We start from the raw sequence: 8,638 nt of genomic DNA on the forward strand, positions 1-8,638 counted from the left end.
TCATATCGCTGTTGTTGATTTCTGAGTCAAAGTGTTTCGGAAACATTCGAGGCAGGAAGTAAACGAAGATGTGCGTGATACGATACGACGATTATTTCGACGCTGTATCTCGAAATTTGCGAGACGGTTGAATCGCTTCCGTTTGCACGGGGACGGCAATAAAGAGCAACTTGATTTAAAGGAAACCCAAAACGTTTACCGGATGTTCGGTATCCTACTCGAACGATCAGAACAATTCAATGGTCGGTGCAGCGTTTCCCAAACGTTTCTCAAGTGCGGATCGCTTTGATTCTTTTGCGGCTGCTTGGGTTCGAGAACGAATATTTTCTATTTGGAATCAGAATCACGCAACAGAAAATCAAAATCAAAAAACGAACGTGTAAGTATTATAAAGCGGCTAAAGATTGAAGCTATGTATATTGTACAGGAGAAAGTTGTGTATCTCTTAGGTGTAGAAATTAATTCTGTGCATTTATTTTCAATTCTTTGTATAAGTATATTTTGAGGTCTTCTTCGTATATGTACATATATATATACACTGACGGACAAAATTAAAGGGGCACTGTTTTAAAACGTCATATCTATGGGAGTTTTCAACCGTTTTTGGGGAAACTTCGCGAGGAGTAGTTTTGAAGTGTCCTCTAAATGTCCGCAAAGTTGCATTGGCGAGGGTTGATACGAAGGGGTTAAGTCACTCCCGTAAAGAGGGGCACGTCGAAAAACGCCACTTCTGAAGAGGCCAGGGGTGACGGAAGGGGTTGAAAAAATCAACAAAACCTTTGGGGCGACCCTCCTCGATGCCCTCAACAAAATGCATCTCTCAAAATCCTTCTCGGGCAAACCCACCCCCCACAACACCCACCCCCTCCAAAATCCACAATTTTTGGACTACTGTCCCGAATTTCGGCTCAATGCATTCCCTAGAATCTCCTGATCCAGGAAATGCCAACGCCCACACCGTGCGCCCCATAGGCACCCGTTGGAGGGATGGAACAGTTTGCCACTTTTCAACACCCTTCGTAAGGGAGCACTTCCACACTTCGAAGGGCGATGAAATTCACCATGTTTATTCTCGGTACGTTAAGGATCAATGTTATTTAAAGCTCGTTTCGAAAACTGCCCCTGAAGCTGAACAGGGTGGCCCAGAGTTAGGGGTGGTCCACCCACAGGTGTAAGGGTTGGAACGATGTTTCGTTGCGTGGAACACATGTGATATGGTCCAAGGCATTGGAGTGACACAGTTCTGATGTCTTTTCCCCGCGTGGATAGCATTAAAATACGAAAATGTCGTCTTTTTCGGAAAACCCACCCGCGAGTTTAGGCCTGTATACTAGGTGAACGAGTAACCACACGTCAACGCCGTTCGTGGATTCGAACGCGCGAATGCTTTATTAACAGGTCCCCAAAAATTCGGTTATTTGGAATCACGCTTTCATTGTCAAATCGGAGTAGATTTGAAAAGAGTATTAAGTGGGCCGGACGTAGCCAGCATGCAGAAGTGGAGCCAGACCAGACCGGATTCCAATTTAACGTGAGCTGACCACGTACGGCTGCAGGCCCTCGCTCCACTTCTGCGAGGGCTTGCGTTGACGTGGGGTTACTCGTTCATCTGGTACACAGGCCTAAACTCGCGGGTGGGTTTTCCGAAAAAGACGACATTTTCGTATTTTAATGCTATCCACGCGGGGAAAAGACATCAGAATTGTGTCACTCCAATGCCTTGGACCGTATCACATGTGTTCCACGCAACGAAACATCGTTCCAACCCCTACACCTGTGGGTGGACCACCCCTAACTTTGGGCCACTGATCCTTGATCAGACATGAAATGACATTGATCCTTAACGTACCGAGAATAAACATGGTGAATTTCATCGCCCTTCGAAGTGTGGAAGTGCTCCCTTACGAAGGGTGTTGAAAAGTGGCAAACTGTTCCATCCCTCCAACGGGTGCCTATGGGGCGCGCGGCGTGGGCGTTGGCATTTCCTGGATCAGGAGATTCCAGGGAATGCATTGAGCCGAAATTCGGGACTGTAGTCCAAAAATTGTGGATTTTGGAGGGGGTGGGGTGTTGTGGGGGGTGGGTTTGCCCGAGAAGGATTTTGAGAGATGCATTTTGTTGAGGGCATCGAGGAGGGTCGCCCCAAAGGTTTTGTTGATTTTTTCCACACCCTCCCCTTTAGGGGGGTGAATTAACCCCTTCACATCAACCCTCGCCAATGCAACTTTGCGCACATTTAGAGGACACTTCAAATCTACTCCTCGCGAAGTTTCCCCAAAATCGGTTGAAAACTCCCATAGATATGACGTTTTAAAAAAGTGTCCCTTTAATTTTGTCAGTCAGTGTATATATATATATATATGTACATTATATATACTTTTGCGACGGTATGAAAATGCCGCACTACAGTTCCGAGTTACATCGTCGCTACGGTGTGAAAATGTTGCAACCCCCCGGAGTAGTGTTGCGACTTGGCGCCACGTGGCGCCTCGACTTCTGAAGACGGACGTGCATCTCTGCCCTTCATCTGGCCGACTCTGGCATCGACCTGGTCCTCCACACTCGTCCGTCGAATCGCACAAGAGAATCTTAGATATACCTCCTATGTTCTCAAAGTCCGTCAGATGCTCTCCGAAGCCGCCAAGCTTGAAAGACATGCCCGTTGTAATTTGCTTCTGTGTTCATTAAAACACGAAGCGGCTGGCCGCATTAGGTTCTTCTCTGACGAGAAAATTTTTACTGTGTATGCCAAAGTAAATCGGAGGAACGACCGTTGGCTTGCCCACAGTCCCGAGAATGCCCCTGTTGTGGGCAAAACCAAATTTCCAGCCAGTGTCCGCGTTCTGAGCGTCGTCTCAAGCGAGGGCGACGTCATGCCGCCACACTTCTTTCAGAAAGGCGAAACAGTCAGAAAGGAGGTTTATTTGGAGGTCCTGAAGACAGTTGTGAAGCCGTGGATGGAGACTATGGCTTCTGGAAGACCGTATTTATTTCACCAAGATGGCGCATCTGCTCGCACGAGTCATCTTGTTCAGAACTGGTTGTCTGACAATGTCGACATGTTTTGGTCGAAGGATTTCTGGCCTCCTAACAGTTCCGACCTAAACCCACTAGACTACTTATATACTATATATATACTTTATATATATGTATATATAAATATTCATTCGACATTTAATTCTTCCACGTATTACAACTGTACTTGACAAATATTACATGTAGAAATTATTATTTTTTATTTATAACCCTAGTTTGTTACGTAGTGATGAACTAAATAAATTGTTTTGAAATTTGGTTTTACAACTACATGTGTAGTTCTCTTAGAGTATATGACTGAGGGAAAATTAAAGCTTGAGTGGTTCTTCTTTATAAGTAAATGATGAGTTTACCTTAGCAAAGCACAGAATTAATTACTAACTAAAAAGCGTCGTGTAATTTAACAAACTGCAAAGAGTTTTTCGTGGCCATTCCATAACTCAGAAATCTAAAGAAAACGGTCTTGGAGTCGACTACCTGCATATAGCCAAACTGCTTGGAGTGATTAATATATAGATAGACATTGCAATTTTTAAATAAGAAGAATTAAATTTTAATACATCCTCGATTCTGTCATCTATTGTGTTATTAAATTTTGCTAGTAAATTAACAACAGGAAAAAGTTAACGTTAACAATTGCGATACAAAGAGTACTGTACAAATGTACATAGTTTATTTATTGTATGTATATCCATACTCTCACAGACAATTTTAAACTTCGAAGTTTTCACAAAATGTTTTCATATAAAGTTTTCGTAAAATTTATTTTTAAGAACGATCTGTTTATCATTAATAATCCATAAATAATGCATAATGCACTCTTGCTAGAAATTATCGAGGAAAAAGAAATGTCATATTACTCGATCAAACCGATACATTTCGCCGTGTTTATTAAATATTCAATTACGATTTTCGCGGAGCACTTGTTCGCCCCACGCGAGACACAGTTTGGGAAACGCTGGTTCAGTGAATGCATCGATCGAGCCTACGCGTCGCGTATAAAGAACGGAATATACGTATTTATCGAACGAACATCAAGGCGGGTACGTGCAAACACAGGCATAATTGAATATTTGAAAGCGAACTTTGAGAGGGATCGATGCAGTTCGAAACGTACGCCGCAAACGGGACGTTTGTCAACGAGAAACGCGAACGAATGAAACCAGGCAGGATGTCGGTACATTATATAATAATATCCGTGTAGAAAAGCAGCGCATCAATTAGTAGACGTACGTATAGCTCTAACGATCGCGGTGTCCAATTATTCCGCCTCTGCTCTTGCACGCGCAAAAATAAAAAAAAAAAATAAATAAAAGGAGAGAACGTACGTATATCCGCTGTCCGCGACGGAATCAGATATCCGAGTGAAAAACACGAAATTTGCGTCAATTAGTTTCGTAGCTACCCGTCACGAATAATCTCATAGCGAAAGCCACGGATTTCGATTAAGCTGAAAATCAAAAAAAAAAAAAAAAAATAAACTAAAGAAAACTGCCTGTTCACGGATAACGAGGTGGCCGCGTCGGAGCCGTTGCTCCTTTCGAATTCGCGGCGAATTAAAAGGGACCCAGATTTTTACACGTTATTTTTCTACGGCCTTTTTTAAACGAAATCGCGACACGGAGGAGAAACGCGTCAGGTTCCGTCGTCGCAATCGATCATAATTTATCCATTGATCCGCCTATTATGGAATACCTACGTCGAACAAGTAGAAGGACGGCCTTCGTGCTCGGTTATTCGCGAGACGATAGCGAACACTATTCGATCGTTTTAATATCCGAACCGTTCCGCGAACGAACTGCCGCGCGATTGCGCCGTAAGTAGAGATGTTGATCCATTGTTCGAAGGAACGTTCGCGAGCGTCATTGTTAACGGGAACGAAACGCTAGGAAACGACTACACTCAACGAATCGTCGATATAAATCGTTTGTAAAGTAGCGATACGAAAAGACTTCAACGCGCAAGTGTACGTCGGTACGCGCGTCACAACCAGGGATCAAGAATTCTTTCTATCGACAAGGCATTTTCTTGTTTCTCGTTTGTTAACGTCGTCGTGTTTTCGTCAAACTTCCAGTTACGAGGAAAACCTTTTTATCCCCGAAACAAACGTGTCCCCGAAATTTGGATACTTCGAAGATAACTTTTTAACTGTAGAATGCCAACAAAGAAAAGAAAAAAAAAAAAAATGAAGAAAAATATGTACGAGACCGTGTTACGAGCGCAGTCGTTAAGAATCGCGTGTTCGATCGATCAAGGGTTATGGGAGTATTTGAAATTTTAAAGAGTTATTGCGATTTTAGCAGAAAAATTTATGTTGTTTTCCGATCGATCATCTAACGGATAGTTACGTTTATTTTCGTTTTGAAATTTTAAAATCGTAACGCGTAAATGTAATCGATCGTACCGTGAAGAACGTTGTCGCGATTAAATTGTTTCGACGCGATATCGCAACTACTTATTACGATCGCTATCGATATTAATGTCGCCATAAATATTACATGTGTAATTCAGTACAGTATTTCCACGATAAACAAGCTGTGAATGTAATCGAAATAAGAATATGAATAATCGCTAAGAATACAATTATTAAAGTATCCGAACCCTTCTATTCCCGTATGGTCCATGTTTAGTTATTCGAACTACACACGAAACGGTCCTAACATTGCCAGTTCACTCGTTAAATCAAAATCAACGCAATAGGAGTCGAAATTTTATCGTAGTCCGAATCGCAACATAATCCAGATTGTAAATGCGTAACTATATTATCGTATATCTAATACTATTGATCGTTCGAGTATCTAAATACCCAGAAATTGTCGCAAAGGTTCTTTTCGTTCGAGAATTGCCCAGCTGCGTTCTGTCGACAAATGCTATTCGACAATATTTGTTATCGCTAATTAGCTATTATATAATACCGTATCCACTCCGATATTTTGTTAAAAATTGTTTTCGGAAATCGTGTTGCATCGTTGCTCGTCAATAAATCGTAATCTATGATAACCACAAACGAGTGTTTGATTCCATTGCAGCCACGTACACTCCTTATGTTGTAATTCTAGGCCAGGGCTTCTTAAACTTTTTTTCATTCGCGACCCCATTTATGATTGTAAGTTTTTTCGCAAACCAAAAAATATAAAATAAGGATATGTAAATAATTTGTGATGATCGATCAGGTAACAATATATATATATATATACATATGAAAAAATATGGTTTTAGAATTTGTTTAAAGACATACAAAAATTGAAAATTGAAAATTCCACAGAAAGTTGTAAAATTGTATTAATTATATTTTGCAAAAATGATATACCCTATTTTTCATAAAAGCTGCACTCTTTGCAACAACATAAACAAAAGAGAATATTAATTTACATTAAAATCTCGCGACTTGTAGTTTAAGGAGCCCTGTTTTAAGACGAAAGACGTAATTCGTTTCTTTTAACCCTTTATTTACTGGCGTGACTTATAAGTCCAGTTAATTTTCTCGTGGTACTATTAAACGCTTTGAAACTTACTGTGACTGTCAAGTCCACTTCTACGACGTTCGTTTTTAACTGTCGGATGGCAGCACAAGCATTCTTTCTTTTGGAAGCTTGTTGGAGACAACTCTATAAGATGATGTAAGACCAAAATGGACGTCTAGATTTTAAAAACTTTTGAGAAATTCAGTAAATGAAGGGTTAAAGCAAAGAAAAGCGAGAATTTCAGACTCGAATCCTATACGACGTACCATGACTATAGCACCCTATATTTATAAATGTTTCAGCCTTCCGAATAGGAGTAAAAAAAGATTATATGAACTGAAAGGACATGATAAGTAACGAGTTTTATATTAATCTCTTCGAAGTTGCTCTTATATTTTACATGAAATAATCAAAATAGTGATTTTCAATTGTTATATAACTATAGCACCGATATAAATAAACAAGTTTTGTTAGCTTTAGATTTGCGACACATGTGGATGAACTTCCCAATCCTTTTTTTTTTAATAAAGTTAAACATTATATTATGTGTTAAAATACGACCAGTGGTAAATTTTTCTAAATGATGAAAAGTGCAATTTTAGCATATCGTGTGGAAATTGTCAGAATTCGATGAATATCGCGATCAACTTTATAAGTAACCCAACTATGACGAAAGTTGCCAACATCTCAATGTAATCTTGCGATTCAAAAGCAAGAGAATATAATCTAAATGTCTCACGATGGATTTCACATCGATTCCTTAAAAGGGATCCTTACGTTGTCGGACAAAAGTAAATGTCTATCCCTAAACTTTTAAAACGTAATGAAGTCTGTAGACCAGAGTATGATTAGAATATAATAAAACATGCATAAGAATTGGAAAAACGTTAGTTAATTTTAGACATTGAAGCATCTTTTGAAACTTTAAGTAATTTGACCATCCCTTATTAGTTTTTACATTTTTCCAGACGAAAAGAATTCAACGTTGATGGTCCTGACATGTTCAATTCATACGACTCTATTGCATACCAATTCAAAAGTCCGAAACGTTTAAGAATATCGATGGTGCTATAGTTATTATTCGTAGTTTAGTTAACCTTCGACTCCTGCGCGTTGCATTCGTACTTATTCAATTTCTACTCCATTTCCTCGCCATTTTTACGTTCGGAATCGGACGGGGCAACCATCCGTGCAAGATTCGAAGTGCGAGATCAACGCCATTTTGTTTGCTCATACCTAATATATCCATACTAAATTTCATTATGTAGCTTTTCATATATTTTTTTCATAGTAAAACATTCATTGCGTTCGAGCGGACAGTATTGCCATAGAATACTGCTAAACATACATTTTGACTTATCGCTGTTAAGGTGAACCTTAAAACAATTTCGGTGTGTATAAACAAAATATTTAACGTGGCTCGATGTCAAATCTAACCGAAATAGCATAAATTTGTATCAGAGAGAAATTTGCTCGAGGTTGTGGAAAAGATGGTAGTAGCTGTAGAAGTCTCACGTCCCGAAGTAAAAGTTAAGAAAACAAAAAGGCCTGCTCTGACACTTCACCAGTAAGTTACTAAATACATTTTTATTAATAAATAGCGATAGATACTGTTTCTTGTAGTACTATTATCTCAATAATTGCTATTGAATAACTTTTTTATTTTCTGTTCAGTTTCACCCAACTCCATTATTTACCCGTTAACACTTTATCTACCGCGTTATTTAGAAACCGTCTTTAACACGTTGACTGCCAAACGAATATTCTTGAAAATTTCTGCTAAGATTAAATATTATTTAGGCTATCGGAGTCTGGGTAATGAAACATCTATCGTGGTATTTAGTTTTGTAATTACATCAAAGTTCAAGAACTTCATTTGGATTCGTCTCCTGTGACGTCTAACTTTCAGAATTAATCTTTCTAGTTCTTGAGTGAAAAACACTGTCACCCATATATGGGTGACATGGCGATCAACGTGTTAATCGAAACAAGAATTTTCTACAGTATCATGTGCCAATCTAGCCTGACAATAATTCCTCCATACTACACATTACTAGGTACATTGAAAGCCAACCTGTTTCGAAACACCGATCATTGCAAATAGACAACCATCGACACAGTAAATAAATTCGAGTAGC

The sequence above is a fragment of the Hylaeus anthracinus genome, unplaced genomic scaffold (genome assembly GCF_026225885.1).
Source record: "Hylaeus anthracinus isolate JK02 unplaced genomic scaffold, UHH_iyHylAnth1.0_haploid 11981, whole genome shotgun sequence".
Classification (NCBI taxonomy): Eukaryota; Metazoa; Arthropoda; class Insecta; order Hymenoptera; family Colletidae; genus Hylaeus; species Hylaeus anthracinus.